At 39.4% G+C, this 23,237-nt stretch overlaps 1 protein-coding gene across 11 annotated transcripts in view; it reads left to right on the forward strand.

Annotated features, from left to right (window-relative positions):
- PTPRM (protein tyrosine phosphatase receptor type M) overlaps positions 1–23,237 on the forward strand; it is a 761,675-nt gene that overhangs the window by 193,582 nt on the left and 544,856 nt on the right. The window lies entirely within an intron of this gene.

A 23,237-nucleotide genomic window follows, 5' to 3' on the forward strand; every position in this document is an offset into this window, starting at 1 on the left:
TTGGTCTTTGAGTGTGATAGCCCAAGGTGATTAACTAGTGGGAATAGCACAATTAAGGGACTGGTTACAAAGTACAAAGAGTTCACCTTTGTATCTCTTCCTTTAAAGTCTAATTAAAGTATACTTCCTTTATCTTTGGGCACACCTGAGCTAGATTAATAGGCATTTCCCAGTTGATCCTTTCCCAAGCAGCAGATATGGGAAATAGATGGATGTCTCTTCTGGCAAATGTGTCTAGTAGGTGGAACTCTAGCTGGGGAATCCAGGTAACAAAGCCTCCATCACAAATGGGAGACCTTGGAGAGTAACTTTAACCTTGTCAGCCTCCGGGATCCACTTGGCACCGAAGAGAAGATGGTGATGCATGCATGTAGATACTTCTTTTTCTGTAGAAGTCCTTAATAAATTCTCTGATGAGTGAAAGATGTTCATTCCATTGAACACCAGCAAAAATTCTACTTATTTTGAAGGAAGAATGGGAAGGTGGTGACAATTGAGCATTAATCACATTGGAACTTGGTCAAGTCATTTTAATGGACACCCTTTGCAGGTGGTGGTGGCATTGTTAGAAATAAGGGAATAGGGGTGCCTGGGGGGCTTAGTCAGTTAAGCGTCTGCCTTCGGCTCAGGTCATGATCCCAGGGCCTTGGGATCCAGCCCCATGTCCCCTTGTCTAGGCTTTCTACTCAGCAGGGAGTCTGCTTCTTTTTCTCTCCGTCTGCCCCATCCCCAGGCTCATGTTCTCTCTCTCTCTCAAATAAATAAATAAATGAATAAATAAATAAATAAATATTTTAAAAAAGAGAAGAACTTTAAAAAAAGGAGAAATAAGGAAATATCATCTTAAAAGCTTTGCATATAGTATTCTATGGTATCGATTTTAAAACAGACTTTCCAATATGTATAGATAATACATCCATGAGTTGCTTTAAGTACTATTTAGTTACAAGGGTTTTCTCCTCCTCCTCCTTTGGATTTATTTATCAAAAACAAATTCCAAAGCTGGCTATCTCGGGCTAAAACAGAAACCAGTTTCATGAATCGCTCAGGGTAAATGGGTAACAAAATCAGATACAACCAGTGCCTCCTGGGGGCTGATTTCTTTACACCTTTATTTACAATATGGTTGGATTTGTTCTCACATGTATATTTGAATATGTTCTCTCGTGTGTGGGATGGTTCTGTGATGCCTTAATCCAAGGGTTGGCGTCCTATGTCCTATAGGCCAAATCCAGCCTGCTGCCAGTTTTGCGGGTGGCTCAAAAGCTAAGAATGGTTTTTACATTTTTAAATGGTTGAAAGAAAAATCTAAAGAATAATAATATTTTGTGACACGTGAAATTCAAATTTCAGCGTCCATAAACAAAGTTTTACTGGTGTGGAGTCTTGTGTATTTGTTAAATATCGTCTATGATTGGTTTTAAGCCACACTGTAGGGCTCACTAAGCCTAGATATTTACTGTCTGTCTGGTTCTTTATGGAAATTTTTGCTGACCCCTGTCTTAGACCATTTTGCCATCAGCCTGTGATTGTTGCCTTGAACTCAGTTTACATAGTTATTGCTTCTGGAATCATTATTAATAATACCCAAGTACTATTTCATATTTTCTTTTATTTTCAGATGATATATTTTCCAAATTTTAGACCATTAAAATCAGTAAGAAAAAAACATGATGATTAGGGACTTCCTCTTTCTCATAAATTTGCTTTCTATGAAAAAGCTTTTTGATTTTTCTTTATTGTTTAATACCATCATCCTTCTGGGACTTTGGTGATTCTAATAAACAAATAACCCATCAATATGATTTTTAAAATTATGAAAGTGAAAGACTGAAATTTTTACTCTAAATTTGCTCTAATTAAAATTTCACTTTTTCTGGATTTTTTTTTTAAATCAGTGCTTGAGTGTGTGTACAGTTTGTTTCTCTGTATCTTCATGTATAAGGTTATTTTTAGTCACATCTAAAAAATTTAAATACAGTCTGGAGCTTTATATAAGCTGACTTGATAACTACTCTAAGGCTGTGAGATTGGCTCTAGAAATACATATTTAGGGCAAATAAAGACCAAATGCCGTTTAAATTTTTGGATTTAAAGTTGACATTTATGTTCCAGATTATTGCAGCTAGCTTGAAACTGTTCTCCACATGGTTTCTCTTTATTGGTGTGTGGTTCATTTCCTATCAATTGATCTCCATTAACAATGGGAAATTTTCTTGAGCTTTAGCATAAGGATTGCTACTTTGAGCACAAGCACCCTTGATTAAGTAATCACTTAATAACCTGGTCCATTTTGTTAGCACTGTTGTATTCTCTCACTTTCTGTACTGTAGTACGTGGTGTAATTATCAGAGTAGATTAAGAAGTATTGAATAAGAAGTGTTTTATCATGTAAAAGCACCTGCACGGTTCGACAACTGTTTTTATATTTTTATATTTCATTAAAGGATTTTGTTTGTACCTTCACGCTCGAGTTCTATAAAATGGGTATTTAACAAGTTCCATGTCTGATGGGTAAGAAAATGCAAATTTATCTTATGCAAAAAAATAAAACAATAAACAATAAATAAATAAATAAACAAAACTTTTTGTAAACCTCTTCATAATAGTAAAAATGTAAAGATAACTTATAACCATAGCTATCATTTGATAACTCATAACATTAATGTATGTTTATACCTGATGTGGTCCCCTTAAGACATCATAACCTCCAGCAGAAGCCAAATTTAGTGAATTTGGTTCCCAGTGCTAGGAAAACTTAACAGGAAGTGTAGTGTGTAACCAGGGAAAGCTCATGGAGCCTTCCACACTTAGTTTATATGTTGCAAACTGGGAACTGTGATGTTTCTGATCTTCACAGAGACACCATGACTAAGGACTGAGTCATTTCCGTGGGTTCCCCTATGAAAGGCAGGGAGAAGGAGGGAGGTAGGGGGGTGTAGAGGCAATATGCGCTTTGAGCGGGATGGCCCAGAGAATAGAAAAAATGACCGCATCTATTTATGTAGGGTCAGTTTCACATTTGGGAAAGAGGATGGGTTAACAGACAAAGGAATTGAGAGTTTCCTCTGTGGGTGCGTTCCTCAGGTGTATTTCCCTCTTGCTAGGGAAACCTTCCCTATTTATTCCCACTTCAGGGCTTATGCAAAATTTAGTGAGTGAGGAAGAGAAGAAGACTATGGGGTTGAAAAGGAATTTTTTTCCTCCTTAAATTTCAATGTGTATCTAGTGAGTAGTATTTTTGGCAGGGAATATTCAGACAGTTGTCTAATTATCTCATTCATTCTTTGAATCTGTCAACATTCAACAAATATTTACTTAACACCTGCAATGCGCTAGTCATTGTTATTCATCACATTGGGATTCATCACTGAGTGAGCTGAGTAAGGACCCCTCCCCGAAGCACCTTTCATCCTCAGTCTGGTAACATGGTTCTTGGATTGCCAAAAGATTCTAACCTGTAAGCTCACATATTCCCTGATGTATTAATGACTTTCTGGAATTGAATACTTAAAAAGTTATGCAAAATTCGGTCCATCAGACTCAGCTTGCTATAGCATCAAATTAAGCTTTCTTGGATGCTTTATCCCTTCAAAAAGGTAAAAACAAGAGCAAAACAAAGTCTATATTGCAGGCAAGTGGCAGCCGAGTCCCCTCTGATCATTTTCCTTTCTCAAAGGAATCCCAAACATGTAAATGACTCTGAGCAGTTAACATCATTTGCTTCTTTGCTGTGTGTCTTTGATCTTCATGAGGACCCTGGAAGACTGGGAGGCATTGTCTCTCTTTTGTGTCTTAGGAGACTCAATTTCAGAGAAGTGAAACCTGCTCCAGACTTACAGGTTAGAGAGCCAGCTCCCAGTTTTGCTCTTCTGACTACTGAGGAGTCATCTTCCCATGAGCACATGGACCTAGCGAGGAGATGGTCTTCATCCCAGGGGGTCGCTTTCTGGATCTTCTGAAAATGAACACGAAGGCCTCTCCATTGTGGGGGCTGCGGGTCCCACCCAGGTCAGATGCTGGCTTTGTCACTTTGTAGTTATTGATCTTGAACAGCTTCTTAAGCTGTTGGTTTCCCAGCCTCCTCATCAGCGAACTCTTTGTGTATACTGGAGCTGCACTAGTAAGATCTGTCCCCTTGCTGATTATAGCCTATGGGGTAGGCAGGCAGGAGCTCATAGGCAGAGACATACATTGTGATGGTGGGATGTGCTGAGGGCTGTACAGAAAAGCTACATCAGGATAAGGGCATAGCAGGTGATGGAAGCAGGAGACAGGACCAGCCTCTCTGCAGAGGTGATCTGGGAGCAGAGATGGGGATTCTACTGAGGACAAGGAGAACATGGAGGTTGAGTCATGTAGGCAGAGTGAAGAGCAGGAACCAGGCCCGGAGGCAGAGGTAAGCTCTGCTGGATGGAGTGAGATGGTCAGTCTTAGGTGATCCTAAAGGCTGCGCAAATGTGTTTAGAACCTACCTCATAAGATTGTTGACCAGGTGAGACAAGATAATCGACTTTGGGAACTTGGCCTCATGTTCCTTCTTTTTATTATTATTAAGAAATTTTTCAGGAGCAGTTTGGTATGACTTCATCTCTTAGCTTAATTTGGACTCTGAGTAAAGTTCATGCCAAGTTCTTAGTGTCTCTTCTAAGTGATACCAAATACCGAAGCAGAAGATATAGACCTTCATATAATTTTTGAATGGATTAAAAAAGCAAGCTGAAAGAAGTCCATTAAAGTACTGACAATATTTATTTCAGGATGGGAGGATTGGGGGTAATTGCTTTATCATTTCTATGTCACACATTTTCTTTAGGGTCAAGTATAACTTTATAATCAAAACTAACAATTTTTTTAGGGGATGGTCATTAAATTGGCATCTTTTGGATCAATTCTGAATGTTTTCAGTCATCGAACTCAGAAAATACAAACAGCTTCATTGTCCCTGGGAACCTCATTCAAGGGTCCCATTGAGAAATTGCTGCCCATCATCCAGATGTAAGACAGTTGTTGATGGTCTATCCTTCATTTATCTCACTCTGGTTGGCTTGGTGAGGCTTGGGTTGGGTTTCCAGTTAAACAGTGCATGATGAGACACAGTGAAAGAGATTGGACTGGAGTTGTATTCTCTATTATAAATGATAAATTCTCTGTTATAAATAACATTTAGAAAAATAACTTTAGAATAGCATTAAAAAAGCCCATTTCAGATCAGTGATCTCTGGAGAGTTCTTAATTAAACAGGATGGGGCTTTGGGTAGCCTCACTTTAACATGGGTATAGACAACATAAAATTTACCATTTTAACGGTTTTTAAGGGTTCAGTTGTACTAAGTACATTCACATGGTTGTGCAACCATCTCCACCATCCATCTCTTGGATTTTTTTTTTATCTTTCCAATCTGAAACTCTGCACCCATGAGACACTATCCTCTTCCCTCTCCTCCATTCCCTCCCCCTCCCACACCCTGGTAACCACCGTTCTACTTCCTGTCTCTGACTTTGACGACTCTGGGCCCCTCATAGAAGTGGAATCACATAGTATTTGTCCTTGTGTGTCTGGCTTACATCACTTGACATAATGTTTTAAATGATTCAGTTTTCATATGTAAAGACTTTCAAGATCAGGGTAGTCTTGTTTTTTGTTTTGTTTTGCTTTTAGAAAAGTGTCTTGATTTTTAATAAATAATTGTTTTAAGAGGTCCAGAGGCCATTGTAATATATATAATAGCTTATTTCAATCATTTATATTCAGTGTTCAACAACTGTTCTCCTTTAAATTTGTTCTAAATTCTCATCTTGGCTGATTGGAAACCATAACAAAAAGTAAGAACGGGGTCTAGCTATTTTTAAATATTTCTAAAAAAGATACAAATGAGCCTGTATATATAAATACATGTTTTTAAAATAGGTTCATTCCTTGCCTGATTTCCTGTAAAATTGTATGACATCATAAGAGTTATGTGAAGCCGAGGAATGAAATAAATAGACCAATCATGAGAGAGGTTGTAAATGTCTCGGAATCTGAGCAGAGGAAGGGATCTGAGAAGGGTTCAGAGTAGGCTGTGGGGCTGTGGTGTTAACCAGCCTGAGAAAATCACACTGAGGAGCTGGTTAGCTCTCACATATGCTGTGCTCCCTGTGCAAGGCCCCCTGGCGCTGGGCATGGTCAGAGTGTTGGAAAAGAGGAGCTCACCTTGGCGCAGGAGTCAAAAGAAAGGCCTGTGGACTTGGATAGGAAACTCAGTGTGGGTCTTTGGAATGCAGATTTCTCATCTGCCTGCAGGGGTGGTGGACTGGGGTGGGCTGATTGGGAAACAGTTTCTCTAGACACCAGAGAGCCTGAGACCTGAAGGAGACAAGCCAGCAGGGCCTGGAGATGCCATTAGTAGCTTTGCTTTATGGAGGGCAGGATCTTTGGGTCAAAAGGGTTTTGAGTGGTCTACTAATATACTGGCTTATGTGGCCTGTGGTAGGTTAAGTTGCCCCTGCACAGCACAGACAGGGCTTTGGAAATTCTTTTTTTTTTTTTTTTTAATCTATTTATTTATTTGACAGAGAGAAAGAGATCACAAGTAGGCAGAGAGGCAGGTGGAGAGAGAGGAGGAAACAGGCTCCCCGCCAAGCAGAGAGCCCGATGTGGAGCTTGATCCCAGGACTCTGAGATCATGACCCGAGCTGAAGGCAGAGGCTTTAACCCACTGAGCCACCCAGGCGCCCCAGGGCCTTGGAAATTCTTTGTGGCCCCAGGGCTCTGGGTCACCCCATCTCCTGCTGCCCATGTCCTCACAGATGCAGGCTCCCAGTTACGTGCCTCTGAGACTTTCCACGGCCCCTGGAGTCCAAGAGATGAATATATATATATTTTTATTATTCTTTTTACCTGAAGACCAGGAAGAGATGGAAGTCCTCTTTGGGAGTTCCAGCTGTGTGTGAGGCCCTGGGGAGGTTTGTTCTGGGCACTGAGCATAGAGCCACAAACTGTGCCCCATCTTCCAGGAGATGTAGAAGTCAGGGTGGCCGGTCCTCTGGGTGGGGAAAGGGGGCAGGCTGCTGCCCAGACAGAGACTGGTGGGTAGGTGAGGGCGAGCAGCGGGCCTCCTGGAGGAAGGGTCATGACAGGGGCCATGAGAGCATGAAGCGTGAGGCCAGAGCAGGTGGGCATGCTTGGCTGAACAAACAGCCTGTCCAAAGGCTGTGAGTGGAGGCTAGGGAGCAAAAGCACCCACAGTGCAGCTCAGGAAGTTGCAAAGACATCATAGCCCGGAGGAAGAAAGTCTCTTAGAGGCTGTCCTGAGCTGGTGAGAATGCAAAGCATGGGGGTCATTTGTTGATTTCTGGCAAAGGAGGTCAAAAGACATTATTTGACTGTGGGTGCAAAGAGGAAAATTCAAAATTTCTCATTAGACGATATCAGGAAAAGATGGCATGAGGAAATTTGGTTAGTAAATAAGTACCACAAAGTGTATGACTATGTAGGAGAAGTGTCCTTGTTCTCAGGAGATCAATGCTGAAGTGTGTAGGGGTGTCTGGGTATCAGTGCAGAAAAAATGTATGCATGTGTACATGTGTATATTAGGAGAGAATGCCAACGTGGTAAGATGTTAACAATCATTAAATCTGGGTCAGGTGTCTATAAGTATTTATTGCACTGCTTTTTCAACCGTTCTGTAGTTTTGAAACCAGGCATAATGTGCAGTATGCATGGGGACGAAGGAAAGGCCACCAGAATGCGGTATACCAACTTGGGGCAATGCCAAAGCAATGATTGTACACAGCTGCATTTTAGGCCAAATGCTATCCTGTCACATCACATTGAAAATATTTATATTTATATTTTGAAAATCAAAGTTGACCTATGTCTTCCCTTTCTGAGCATATCAGGACGATTCCTTGTCTTTACTGGAGAGGGTTCGTGGAGCCTTGCGGTGGCTGAGAGTGACTAACTCCAGGGATGTCATTTCAGGACTCTCTAAAATAGGACACATGCTTTACACCGTGGTCTTATGCCTCTGTGAGCGTACCCAGTATAAAGGTCGTTATCCTATTGGTAGATATTTCGGTGGCTAACTGAAACTTTGTAAGAAGATGCAGAAGGAATTATTGAATTTTATTTTTGGATACATGTCTGCATTCATTTGTATCCTGTCCATTATATGGGTATGAATATAGAAAAAAAATCATACAGCATTTCTAGGCAAACCCCATCAACTATTGTGCAGATCATTATTTTATATAAGTGGCCTTTAATGCAGAGTTGGCTGATACTTGATTCTCGGAGATTGTGATCAATTATATCTTAAAGTGATATTTAAAAGCTTAATGGTTGAAAGAGAAATAAATATGGCTATTTAATTCATTGTCAGCTGGACAATCATGATGCTTCTCTCTGGTGGGTGGACAGATTGAGACAACTGATGATGTAGCAGAAAGAGGTGGAATCGGCTCTGTGGGATAGCATGTGACCGTAGCTGCATTCTTAGAGAGGGCGTCCTTGGAAATGTGTTTCTCACGTGGCCTGTCCTTACTTGCAACTACGTTGTCTGATATGGGGTTGTTTCTTAATTTTACCTTTCCCAGTTCCTTTTAGGGAACTTGAAAGAGACATCTTTTCTATTGACTCTGTTACCTATAGAACACGTACAAAATATTGAAATCCTTGGCTTCTGACTTGGAGACGGAGACTGGGTTTGATTCAGTGCATTTTAAAGCAGATCGACATCAGTGAGGCTTCTCGTCAACATCCTGGGAAATTATGCAATATCTCTTATAGTCATTCCTTTTCATGCTGTTTTCTCTTTCCATCTCCGTGGACTGCGATACTCATCCCACTAAACACACCTCTTGTGAAAATGGTGTCACCTCCCCCATTGTACTTGATAAACACAACATGCCTTAATTCCTCCTGATGGTCCTGGCTCACTGTGAAGTGACAGGCTGCAATTTGCCAGCAGGTCAACGACCCAGCTGATGACAAGTGACCTTTCTCACACTGCAATCAATGCTTGTTATTTGGGAAACAAAATGATACAGTTTGTATTTTTCAGCAGATGGGTCATTGGGTCAGCCCACCATTGACATGTGAATTTGTTACTTGGGCTGGCTGAGTCAGTTCAGACAGGAATGTGAATTTATTTGCATTGATCGGGGTCTTGCTCTTCAGAGAAGGTGTTGGACATTTGTTAGTGGCACAAATTATAAATAATTGGTTTTACATGTCAGTCAGACAAAGACTTTTAGAAAGCCTGTTTTACACAATAGTACTATATGCTAGTTTAGGCGCATATACAGTATGTTTTGTTCAGAGTTGATGTTTCTCAATTACTGTGGAAGAAAATCTTAAACTTGTGAATTCGTATCTGTCCTATTTAAATACTTCTCCACGTGTTTCCTAAAATGTGTTTCCTGAAGCCCCATGAGTACATGGCCATGTGGCTGAACTATTCAGGAAAAGATGCTGGGAAGACATGAGCTGCCTGAAGAGCTAGGAGTTAGTACTGTTGTTGAATAACTGCTTTCAGCTTTCTCCTTCTAGAAACATGGGAGGATTGTGTCTTTCTGTCCCCTTTGATTTCAGTGTGGCTACACCTGATTTGGCTGGTGAAATATGAGTAGAAGTGACATGTGTCACTTTCAGGCAGAGCTCCTACAACCAATTTGAGATTCCCCATGTTCTCTTCCCTTTTCCTGTCTTGTGGAGCATTGGGATGCTTTTAGCCTGGGTGCCTGAGGGAGGAAATGGAGCAATGACTCCCCCCCACCCCACCCCCCGCCAACTCCACCCCACAACACACTCAGCTCAGCGGACTGCAGGTATCACATGCCTGAGGGAGACAGAAACTTCCTGGTGTTATGTCACCGAGATTTTGTGGTTGTGTGTTGAGTGGTTCTCAAACTCTTTGGTCTGAGGGCCCCTTTACACTCTGAAAAAAAATATTTTCTGAAACATTTGAAGAGCTTTTGTTCATGTGGGTAGTATCTGTTTATATTTTCTGGATTAGAAATTAAAACAGAGAAATTTTGAAAACAGTGCATGAGCACATATTCCATTAGCCTCCAGAGCAGTGAGGTACATCTGTGACCAAAGGAGAATGAAATAGGAATAATAAAGTCAAATAATGTCATGTTACTCTCATGAAAACTGTTTTGACCTTGTGGATTCCCTGAAAGGGTCTTAGGGAATACGGGGTCCCTGGAAGACACTCTGAGAGCCACTGATTTAGACTATCTTAAGTGAAATGCCTTCCTTGGCAATTTCGTATTAAAGGCTCAGACAGTTTTCAAGGGGAAGTAAAGGAGGGAAAAAGGTTCTGGAAATTTTGTCAAAAGGGTATCTCTGAGTGTCATACTCACTTTTTCTCTTTGAATAAAGACAATATGAATACTTCATTCCTATTGTGAAAAGGTATTTATGAATATAAATATGCATTTAAATCAGTATATGAATACATAAAATAGTTGTTATTTTTACATTATTAAATAAAAATATAAAAATAAGTATTTTATTTAAAATAAAACAAAACCCCAAAAGGTATTTATGAATATAAATATGCATTTAAATCAGTATATGAATACGTAAAATAGTTGTTATTTTTACATTATTAAATAAAAATATAAAAATATATAAATATAAAAATAAGTATTTTATTTAAAATAAAACAAAACCCCGAATTACCTTGTACAAAAATCATACAATGAAAATCATGAATTTTACAAATTCTGCGAAAGCCAATTATGAAATATCATGCTCTAAAAAACTTTGAAAGTAGGATTAACCTTCCTATATTTGAAATTGTTTGGGTAGAGGCTTTCTGGACAGCATAGGGTTGGATAAAGTGAATTATTTGAACTTATTCCTACATAGGAAGGTTGTATAAGTTCATTGGTAGCTCTACTTCTGAGATTTTTAACTGCGTAACTTTCATATATACTGTCAAGAAAAAATAATTTCACCTACTTTTCTTATGAAATGTGCAGTGACAAAGTGATATAAAGACGGCTGACCATTATTCAGGGAGACTTGGAAATTGTGCTCGATCGAAGCTGCATAGGAACCAATAACAAATCCTGTGGGTGAACCTATCAGTCGCGTATCTCCCCAATACCAACAGCCACATTATGTAAGATGACACATTCATTTCCAAAGACAGGAGTTCAAACAGCATTTGCTTATATTTAAAAGGCATGACAGATAAACGTTTTCTGAGTTGAATGTTGACACAGCCATGGAAAGAGTTATCAGGGGAATCTGGTGATCTTTAGAGATTTTTCCAGCTCTTATAGATAGTTAATACTTTTATATTATAGATAGTTAATATTATAGATAGTTCTTATAGATAGTTAATACTTAAGCTTATTAATATTATAGTTTATTATATTATTTATTATATTATATTAATATTATAGATAGCTTATTATGTTATAGATAGTTAATACTGAAGCTTGAGGAAGAAGATAGAAGCAGATGACCTTTCTAGCTCTTTCTAGGACTAGCACCTTTTCTGTTTCAGTAAATACTTGTGAAGCACCTGCTGGGGGCAGCCACTGTTCTTGTATCCTGGAAGATAAAGACCGTCACGGATGACCCAAGTGCAAGGAGGCGATGCTTTACTTGACAGACCAAGTATTAAAATAGAATAAAGCGCTGGCTGGAAGTAAAGAAAATTAAATGTATGAAGTGGCAAAGACTCACTGAGGATGAATTTCTTCTGTTAATTGCCTACCCATGATGGTGGCTTTTCAAGCCTGTGACTCACTTGCGAGTGTCCTGTTATTTGGAGATGCCTGCAGGTTGGGAAGACTTCAACAAGGATCCCTAGGAAGATTTGGTAGATTTGATCAAGAGCCGACAGTGGCCATCTGCCCACTTGGAGCAGGTGTCCACAGGCTGAAGATACAGCCTTCTTCCCCCAGTAGAATTGTATGAAAGGAGGGGCTGCCTTCACTGAGAGAATGTCTTTATAAAATGCCTATATTTGGGTCATACATTGCTTTCCCTGACACCGAAGAGAGTAAAGCCATGTTGTTTCATTTCAGCTTTTAAGTAACAATAGTGTTTAGTCATGCTTTCTTACCCCTGCAACGGGGTAGTATTTTCTTTGCTTATTTAACTTCTGTTTGATAAGATTCTCAGTAAGCCTTCAAGCCAAGTCACGCTTTCTAATTTGGGTAATTCCTTAAGTCCCCCAGCAGATGGAGACGTGTAATTCTTTGCTCTTTTATTGGATGGGCTGCTTCTTGCCCCAGTTGACATTGCTACAATTCTCTGGTTAAGATGTGGGGTCAGGTTTTGCAAATGAGCTAATGAATGCGCCCTCTGCACTTCTCTTCCTCCTCTCCTTTGGCCGGGTTAACAGTTCTTATTTATTCTTAAATTTCATAAGGTCTTTATCATTAGTGACCTTCCCCAGTGAATAAGAACAATATTTTCTTTAATGACATGTTCACAGCAAAGCAAAGAACAGAGAGCCCCTGGAGCTCCAGGGGAGCAAATTTAAATCCTCTGGGCCTCTTTCATGCCGTAGTCTGCCCGTATTTTGATGCAGAGTAAAACCCCAGCGGTCAGATCTTTTTCAGCTAGCAGGGTAAACTTTGGTCCCAAATTTTCTGAGGTCCATGTAGGGAGCAGAGAGAGAGGCTATCCTCATTTGCCTTTGTCCACACCCACTCATCCAAAGAGAGGAATTTGGAAACTGTGGTGGTTTCAAGGGATCTTCTGATTCAAGTTAATAGTTCCTTTCTTTATTAACTTATACCCTTCAGTTCAGGTAGGTCAAAGAAGAGACTTCATTTTGACAAATTCAGCAAAACCTTTCAAAAATATTAATTATTGGAAAGCTGTTTGGAGTCGCCATTTGTTGCATTTCCAGACTTTCTTACTATTTCTACAGATAATGGGTAAATTAGTGGCTTTCAAATTCTAAGTTCAGTACTTTCTAAGTTGATGATCTTGCCTCCAAGATACTAATAGAAAAGAAAGATAACATCCTGAGGTAATTCATGGGAGTAGCTGCTCACCCCTAAGAATTAGCAATGAAAATTGGTTCACAAGAAATAAACACAGAAAACAACTCACCAAACAAACAATAATAGTAATAATAAACCCAAATGTGACCAAAAGCATTGTTCTTAAAGGAGCTAGTAATTTATCATATTTTTGTATTATTAGGCTTTTTCTGTAATTTGAAGATGCAATTTATAAATAGGTTGTTTTCCAAGCTAAGTAATTAATTACATTCATGGGAGACATTTTCACTTACTTTGTAAGTCTTGGTAAGAGCAAATGAAATTATTTCACAAATGTCTATTGACTTATTGAATGAGTTCTGAGAAAAGGATATGTCCAAATTGAATAGGTCTTGTGATCTAGATCTTTACTGTAATATTAAAGCGCTTTCTAAAGAAATTGAAGCTCTTTGTATTTTTGGCTAAGAATTAATAGCATACCAAAAAAAAAAAAGTACTATATACTGGAACAAGTAAATCCCCAAATTTCAGTACTATTTTCCATTCATATAGTAGTCTAGACTGGTTCCAAGTTGGAGGTTTTTGGGTTGGGAATGCCCTTCCACACACATGCGTGTTACAAAGGATTGTGCCACCTTTAGGATGTGTTCTCCAAGATTGCCCTCAAGTGGACATCTAGGTAGCAAAGGAGAAGGTGGAGGATCCATGTGGGACATTTCTATGGACCAGATTCAGAAGTAGAGAGAGCAAAGTCATGTGGTCCTGAAACCTGCAGGGACACCTGGGGGTATAGCTTAGTTGAATGCCCAGGAGGAATAAGAAAAGAGCCTTTAGTGACTAGCTTTCAGCCTCTGCCATTCTTGGCCTTAAGTGGATTTTACTTAAGAAAAGGCCAGAGTCCTGGTAGATTATTATGAGAGAAAATTGCTCGAAATTGAATATAATGATGATTTTTTATTTAAAATGAATGTCATCTTTAAAAAACCCAATTAATTGACCAAAATAAGCTTTTGAGAATTATCTTCAATTTTGTAGTATTTTCGTATAAAAGCCAGTGAAACCGTAACTCGTAGATCTTGCAAACTTAAAGACTTTCCTAAACTTTATGGTATTAAACCATACCCTAATATTTCTATAAAACAGATATTCTTTTACCTTACCTTAAGTCTGAGATAATTTTCCAGATATAGCAAAGATATATGAGCATATATTGCTACTTAATTCAGTGAAGTAAATATCATTGAATAAATGTCAGCTTTTCCAGGGAAATCACTGCATATAACCTCTCTGGATAATATATTTATCAAAAAATCAATACTAAGAGTAAACAGATTTTTAATACATCTTAAGGAGCTTCCTAATAAACCAGAATGCCAACCCATAATTTAAAGCTATTGATACCAATAGGTATTTACAGATGACATCATCATAATTTTTATAGATTATTCTCCATGGTGGTCTGATGCAATATATTAAATTCAGTGTTAACCTTGGGCCTGGCAGAAGTGGTTTATTGTTGAGGTATGTAAAGGCCACTCTGGCTTCTCTTTCTAGGTGGAAAAACTACAGGGTGCCGAGGACAGGCCACTTCCGTTCTCTTCCATTCTGTTTTGTTCTGTTCGGTGCTGTGTGGTTTTGCTGCTCTCCTGTCTGCCATCCCTCTGGCATCTGTGCTCCTCTTTCTGGGGCTCATACCTCTCATCATAAGAGACAGGATTTCTCAAACTTTTGGTGCCCACTGATTGTATGACTGACACATAATACATTTTTTTTAAATAAAAAAGGCCAATCATAAATTTTAAAATAAATTTTGAAAAGTCCTACTTTAAATTGAAAAAAATAAACATGGTTTTTTATCCCTCCCTCCCGCAAAAAAGAACTTTCTTAACATTATTTTCAAGCTGTCTGCATTGCCAGATGCTGAGAATTCACCCTGCAGACTCTGCAAAGTCATGTTAAAGAATGTCCACAATAGAAGGATGGAAGTCTGGAATTTTGACTTGGTAATAATAAAGCGATTCCATGCCACCATTTGGCTGTATTTAGTTTTAGAAAAGGTTTTGTTCTACTGAAATGTGGGGGGCTTGGGTTTTAATTCTGTTCTGTAATATACCCAGTAGGAAAACCACTGTTGGCTTACTCAGAGAGAGCTCTCTGACTTTAGCACCTTCAGCTATATGACCTGGTTCAAGGAAATCATAGCTCATGTCATAATGTTGTTGTAAGAATTAAATGAGAGAGGCTGTGTGTAGAGCTTAGGACAGTGTGTAGCGCAGAGTCCAATTACTCATTTTCTTCTTTCATGGAGGATGCTTTTGGCTCATATCTCAAGATCAGATAGATTCTCTCTTATGTTTTCTTCTAAAAGATTTAGGTTTACTTTCCTCCTAAATTACATTCAGGTTCAGTATCTGTACAAGTTAATTGTTGCATATGGTGTGAGGTAAGGGTCTAAGTTTATTATTATTATTATTAGCATATATATATATATGCAAAAGTCTAAGTTTCATTTGTTGAAAAGACCATCTGTTACACATCAAATTGTATCCCTCTTATCCCATATCCATGTTTTGAAGACCTAACCCCCAAATGTAACTGTATTGGAGATTAGGTCTTTAAAGAGGTTATTATATTAAAATGAGGCATTAAGGTAAGCTTTAATCCAGTATGACTCGTGTTCTTTCTTCCTTTTTTTTTTTTTTAATTTTATTTATTGATTTGAGAGAGAGAGTGAGAACAAGCCAGGGTGGGGGGCGGGCAGAAGGAGAAGCAGACTCCCCACTGAGCAGGGAGCCTGACACAGAGCTAGATCCCAGGACCCTGAGATCATGACCTGAGCTGAAGGCAGACACTTAGCTGACTAAACCACCCAGGTGCCCCATGACTGGTGCTCTTGAAGAAGAGAAAAGGACCAGTGGTATGAACATACACAGGAAAGGCCATGTGAAGACACAATGAGAAGAGACCATTTGCAAGCCAGGGAGAGAGAACTCAGAAAAAAGCAACCCTACTGCAGACTACCACACCCCAGAACGATGAGAAAATGCACTTCTGTTGTGATATTTTTTATGGGAGCTCTAGCAAACTAATATACCATTTCTCCATTGAATGATCTTGCTCCCTGTGTGGGTTTATTTTTATCTGCCAGTTATAGAGTGACAAGTTATTTAAAATACTGAATGTGTTGCTGAAAGACACAACTTGAGTCTACCACATGAAGTCATAGACTATCTTTCTTGACATTGTCTGTCGCCATCCAAGACATTTCATTGCAGCAATCCGTTCTTTTTCTCCAGTGCATAGTGTGCTGGAAATTTGGCTAAAATAGGTCATTTCCCAATTCTCTCTTTTTTCAATAGTGAATCAAGATCAGGAGTTGAGTCCACCTGAGCATGTGTCAATGCCATTAGGGTGGAGGGACAGTAGGTACAGGAGGGCCATACGTGGCCCAAGCCTCACATGTAGACTGTCAACTTTATCTTCAAAGAAGGATGAACTTTAGGGTACAGAGACACATGAACAAAGTTGAGAATAGAATGTGTTCATCATACGGCCAAATCTATGTCTCACTGGTGGATCACATTGCTTTTGATGAGCCGGAAATTAGTATTTTTGATTTATTATATGGTGAGTTAAGTACCTCGCATTATAACATTTTTAGTGTTTAAAGTGTTTGTACGTGGGGGCCTGGGAGGCTCAGTGGGTTAAAGCCTCTGCCTTTGGCTCAGGTCATGATCCCAGGGTCCTGGGATCGAGCCCCACATCAGGCTTTCTGCCCAGCAGGGAGCCAGCTTCCTCCTCCCTCTCTGCCTGCCTCTCTGCCTACTTGTGATCCCTGTCTATCAAATAAATAAATAAAAAATCTTAAAAAAAAAAGTGTTTGTATGTTAAATATTTAAAATGTATATGACACTATTTAAAATTGTATATTGGCAGCTCTACATTTTTTAATGTGCCAGGGATTTTAAAAATAACATCGGCATGAGACTCATTGACCCTTAGTTGCTTCTTGCCAACTGCTGCCCATGAATAAATCAGGGTGTGGGGTGGTAGCCAGGTGCAGCTCCAAGCTCTTCTGGTGGAAGCCCTGGCTAGAGCTCCAGGAGGACGATCTCAGCGCACTTTTCCAAGTCTATATCGTGCCTCACAAAACAAGCCTCAAATACATTAAGCCAAATGCCCTACTCCTGTCCAGACACCTAGAGATGGAGGCAGCTCTCTCCCATCTAGCCCCACGTGTTCTTTTTTTTTTTTTTTTAAGATTTTATTTATTTATTTGACAGACAGAGATCACAAGTAGGCAGAGAGGCAGGCAGAGAGAGAGAGAGAGAGAGAGGGAAGCAGGCTTCCTGCGGAGCAGGGAGCCCAATGCGGGGCTCGATCCCAGGACCCTGAGATCATGACCCGAGCCGAAGGCAGCAGCCCAAACCGCTGAGCCACCCAGGCGCCCCTAGCCCCACGTGTTCTAAGAGCTCATGCACAGACCACATTCTGTGGTTCTTTCCTGGGGAGATACTGGGGAGAGCAATTGCCATTTTCTGTTGTATGACTTTGATCTTCTGTTGCCATTGGGTTTTGTGATTAGATTGGTGGCCAGCAGTGTCATTTGATGCAGGAATTCTGCCAGGAGACTCTTCTGTTTTCTCTCTGCACATAATACGGTTCATCAACCTTGCAGCTGGCTTCGGGAGGGTCTCAGTGTGTGATTTGTACATGTATTGTTTCACCTTTGAGGTCAGTTTTGAATCATGACCGTGGAATCGAGGGCCTTCCCTTCCGTCATGATAGCATTCTTTAGGTTTCTAGAGGAAACTAACGCACTTGTTTTGGAAAATCCCTATTGGATTACCTGGAGTTGCCACTTTGAAAATGCTTCCAACTTTTTGTCGAGCCACCGTTTGTGAAAGTTTTGTGACAGTCCACTTCTTGAGAACTGGGGCAAGTGCATTTGCACACAGGACCAGTCAAATCTTTGAGTCCGTCATCATCTTCCTCCCTCTGCCTTTGATCCGTTTTGGCAAATTGTATGATACCATCACTCCTTTAGGTGCCCCTGTGCTTTTAACACATACTAACTTGCTTTGTATATTGCATTGTGGGTTTTTTAAAAACCAAGAGATCATTATTTTGAACTGTAAAGTTTGTGATTATTTTTGTTGTTACTTTTTATTTTAATATACCACTTTTGAAACCTGGATTCGTTGCAAATTGGAGCTAAGGCACCACAGAATAGTAACAAAGATGAGAGACTTAACAGATGTGATTAGCAGAAAGATGATGATGTAAGTGCATATCAACGATTGTGAACTGTGGACCTCACTGAACTTGGCAGAAATGAGCCGGCTTAGTGCTTGTGGGTGGCAGGTGCATGTGATCGTCATTCAAATTGCAGACAGACTGTGGGTCAGATTATAGGTCACTTTGAGTTGAGAAGGAAGAGAAATGTACACACGCATAACCTTTTAGATTTAGCAAAAAGGCTTCCATGCCAGTATGTACTTTGACCACATGGCTTAGACAGGGCAGGTGGGAGGCTGACTAATTTAGGAAAAGGAAAAGTCAGAGCTCACTTCACTTACCCCGGGGAGGTCTCAGCAGGAACAGTGGTGTCATGGACCAAATGGAGTGAGCCTGATACACTAGACCATTCCTAGGAGAGGGTGGGGTCAGACCAAAGGCCATCACCTCTCATGGGGCTAGGGGGTGTAGCTGAGCTTCTTTCCTCAGAGCCCAGGCATCTCTGGGGGCTGTTGTTAACCTCCTGTCATATCAAAGTACCAAATCTAGGCCTGTACTGGTATCACTAACCTACAGTCACAGTTTTCCCTCTGGTGACCCTCTTAAGGGGTCTTTGTTACTGGGGAAAGTCACCTCCAAAGGCAACATTCTTGTGATCCTTCCCCCCACCGCATGCACTTGTTATGGTGAATGTATAACTTTTAGGAGCCAGACAGTTATTAATATCCTAACAGGATGGCTGGGAACAACATCATCATTCTTTATTATTATTTCAAATCTGTGAAATGTATGTAAGTAAAATGCTTCAGCCCCCTTTCCTTTACAATTGCCCCCTTCGGTGGACGACCTGCAGGAGATCACCAGGTGGAGTTAAATACTTTCTGAGGCCAAATGTCAAGGAGAGAATTGCCACCATTCATCTCTGTCCTTTTTCTGCTGAGTCACTAGGTTTCTGGGTTCTCTAAAAAGAAATGGAAATGGCTTCTATGTGGCGCGTGTGTCCGAGGTGGGCTTTAACATCAGTGCAATTGGCCTTTTCCCTCTTTGCCCTCTCCGCTTTCCTGAACTATTTGCAGGTACCTGGCCTTACTTGTCTCCAACACCTTTGCTGCAAAAGACATCCTCTTACGAAGACTCTCCGTCCTGCAAAGTTTCTCCTTCCTGCAAAGACTGTCCCTCCTATAAAGACTCCCCCTCCAGCAAAGACTCCCCCTCCTTCCTGATGTCCCTCGGATGTTTGCTGTCTATGCTTTGTGCTCCTGCTGCTTCCCCCTAAGATTTCTGTAATTCAACCCTTCTCTGTTGCTTGTCATGGTCTCTCCCTAAGACCCAGGCTGTGCCCCCACTCAGAGCAGTCTCATCTTTGGCCTTTAGGTTTGTTTGTTTAACATGCTGTGGTCCTCTGTAATTGAAGATGACAGCATTGAGAAGAATTAATTATGCAGCTCGTGAGCACCCTGGCTTAACAGCTACTTAGATGCCTGTGAACTGCTGTAGCTTTTTAAGCTATTGTCCAGTGGCTTGGAAAGTACTTAACTGAGCATAACCCTCACATTTCCTGGTTTCCCCCTCTAAGAGAACACCGCCAAGGAGAGTATGTGTGATCTCAGGAGCAGAAGAATCCCTGGGAGCTGAGTCCCGAGATACCTGCCTTTTTCCTGGCGAGGGCCTGGTGCCTTCTGCAATCCAGTAGGTTCCTTAGCAACCGTCTGGGAAGGGGCTAATCCCAAATTCAGGGTCTACTGCTGTTGTTGCTATAGGTGCTGCTGCCACTGACCACTCCCTGAGGCTGAGGAATCCTAGGACTGCCTCTGGAGTTTGATTTTGGCACTGATGTTTGCCTTGCCTTCAGAAATCCTGTGCTCCTTTCACTGAAGCAGAAGATGGCTCACGCCCATGCAGTTGAAGATTCAAATTAGACTCATCTTATTATCTGTTGGTTACAGATAATGGTGATGCAACAATGGGGGTATGTTTTAACACCTCTGAACTGCACACTTAAAAATGGTTAAGATGGTGACATTTCATGTGTGTATAATTTATCACGATTAATAATGTTAATTATTCTTAAAAATCACCTCAAAGTCTTTTCTAGGCTTTCAGTGGTTAGTGATGAATTAGAACCCAGAAACCAATTTATTAATCATTTCAGTAGGCTAAAATATGCTTCTCCAAACCCAGGCAATCAATATGCGTAGAAGTTAATTTTTCTACCAATTGCTCATAATAATTTTGATATTTTGTGTTAGTAAGAATTGATGAAATAATGTAATATTTCATAAATATTCTTCATTGTTCTTTTATCATCAGTAGGCTTCTGGCTTCTAGTTATAAATATTTAGACTCTATTTTCCTTTATAATCAGACCTCTAATTTTAGTTGCCTACTAGACAGATACTCCAGACTCAAGATGTTCAATATTGCATTTATGTTCATGGCTTAATTTTACCAGTCTCTGGTAAATTTACTGAAAACACCTCCTGCTCAAGAAAACAAAGTGTTAAAAATGAATATTTCAAGTACCCATTTTGGGGTTTGATTTATAAAATTAGAGGAACGTAAGTACACCATAGAGCATTTGGCAGTATTTTTTCTTAGGTGGGTATTTTTATCTTGCTTGTGTTTAAATTCTAGTATTATATTTTTAATTGTGATAAAATGAATTCACACTGTTGTGCAGCCATCACAACTCTGTAGTTCCAGAACATTGTCGTCACCCCAAATGGAAACCCTGTAAATTAAGATGTCATTTTCCATCTTCCCCCAACATCCCCCACCAACCTCCAGCCCCTAGAAACTGCTAACTTCCTTTCTGTTGCTAAGGATTTGCCTTTTCCAGATATTTCACACAAATGGATAATATTACTTTTGAAACAGAATCTACATCAGTCATCAGACAGGCCTGCTTCCTATATTTTGTGCGTACATGGTTTTGATTTTTTAAAAAATCTTAATGTCTAGCAACCTTGGGTTGACTATACTCCGTATGAAGGATTCCTCTATTAGAAGACCCTAGAGCCATTGAAAGAGGCTATAGATGTATGTTTATTGACATTTAAAACTGAATATAATATTAATAACTAAGGGAAAATTTAGATTACAAAATTATATGGTCTGATTGCATTCTGTAAAATTACAGGACAAAAGACAGTGACTAGAAAGATATAACCAGGATATTGACAATGACAGCTAAGATAGATAGACTGAAATTTCTTTATGGCCTTTCTGTAGGTCCCTTATTTTCTGATTTGTGTGAATATTTACTTAAATGAGAAATAACGGCTTATCTGTTGCCTTAAGCAGCACTAAAATGATTAGTATAAGACTTCATGGTATTTTAAAAATCTAACTAAAGTATATCAATATTCTTTTAATTAATTATATTAGCAAAAATTCATTGCCCATACAATTTTGAAAATGAAAATATTACAAGTACATTAGTATTGAACGCTCCAGTCTGTCTTCATGGAATGCAGTTGTGGCAAAATCAGTTTGAATTTTTAAAATGTTTTTATGGTAACTCTATAGATTAGCTCAAGTCATGTAATTTCCAGAAAAGGGCAGACAACTCAACCAAGCAGTAAAATGATGGAATTAGACTAGGTATTTCAAAGCCCTTTCATCCTCCAGTGATGTGGTATAGTGATTTTAATGCTCATATTACCTGTTCTTGTGGATGTAAAAAAAGAACATCTAAATATGTGTCTCATACTATGGTCATAAACCTGGAAAATGATAGGGTTAAAAGAAGGACTATCCTACAGACCTATTAAAAGATCCCTTTATGTTATTGTGATGGAGAATGCAACACCTTTTCAGAGATGTATTTAAGATTTTTAAAAATCTGTTTTAGTTTAGACTGTTTATGTCCATTATTTGCTTTAAGCTTTGTAAGTCTTCTCAGAGCCTCTACACATCCTAGTATAGAAGAAATTCTAACCATGCCTGTCTTAGGCTCATTTAAATTGCTATGTTCTAATGTGAATCATTTTCATTATATTGCATATGGCAGTCATGATAATAAGATCAGATATATTTCAAACTTTCCATACCTTTATATTCTGTGCCTCTGGTTTGCCTTTCTAAAGACATGAACTTTAGGGACGCCTGGGTGGCTCGGTCTGTTGAATGTCTGCCTTCGGCTCAGGTCATGATCCCAGGGTCCTCGGATTGAGCCCTGCATTGGGCTCCCTGCTCAGTAGGGTGCCTGCTTCTTCCTCTACCTACTTCTTCCCTGCTGTGCTCTCTCTTTCTCTCTCTCTGTTAAATAAAAAAATAAAATCTTTAAAAAAAAAAATTAAGAAAAAATAAAGACCTGAACTTCAGACAGTTTTTGATCAAGTGCTTCCTAGGATACACAATGACTCATCATTGTTGTTTTATGTGTATTTTAATTACTTCAAAAAGGAAATTTGAGGAAAAGTATGTAGAATTCAGGGTGGCCGAGTGTAGGATCTTCATGTTTATGTTATTCATTGAAGCTTTGGTCTTTGTAAAGCGTTTTTATTGGAATCTATAACACACATACAGTAAAGTGAGTAAAATAAGAACATACAGTTAAATAGTTTTGATGTTGACATCTGATTAACCATCACCCAGGTCAAGAAGCAGATATTGTGCATATCAGAGAAGCTCCTTCCCCACCACAATGTTTTCTTCTTGCAGTTGTATGTTTTACACTCATAACTTTATTATTCTTGTCAAAATAATTTTTACACTTATTCACATACCACACCCAATTTTACTTTTTCCCAAAAGGCTTTTGAACGTGGTCAAATTGAATCATATTCTCTGTATTTGCTTGCATCTTAATTCTTTTTCTCAGTATTATCAAGATACAAGATTGTTGCATGTAATTGCGTTAATTCATTTACATAACTTAATGTATGACTATACCTCATTTTGTTAATCTGTTTCACCCTTGCAGGAACTTGGGGTTATTCCTGTTTTCTGGATGCCATAGAACAATATTGCTGTGAATGTTCTTGCATATGTGTCATATATAACATAATCACATAGGGGTTGGAATTAAG

Source organism: Mustela erminea, chromosome 13 (assembly GCF_009829155.1).
Source record: "Mustela erminea isolate mMusErm1 chromosome 13, mMusErm1.Pri, whole genome shotgun sequence".
In the NCBI taxonomy this organism is placed as follows: Eukaryota; Metazoa; Chordata; class Mammalia; order Carnivora; family Mustelidae; genus Mustela; species Mustela erminea.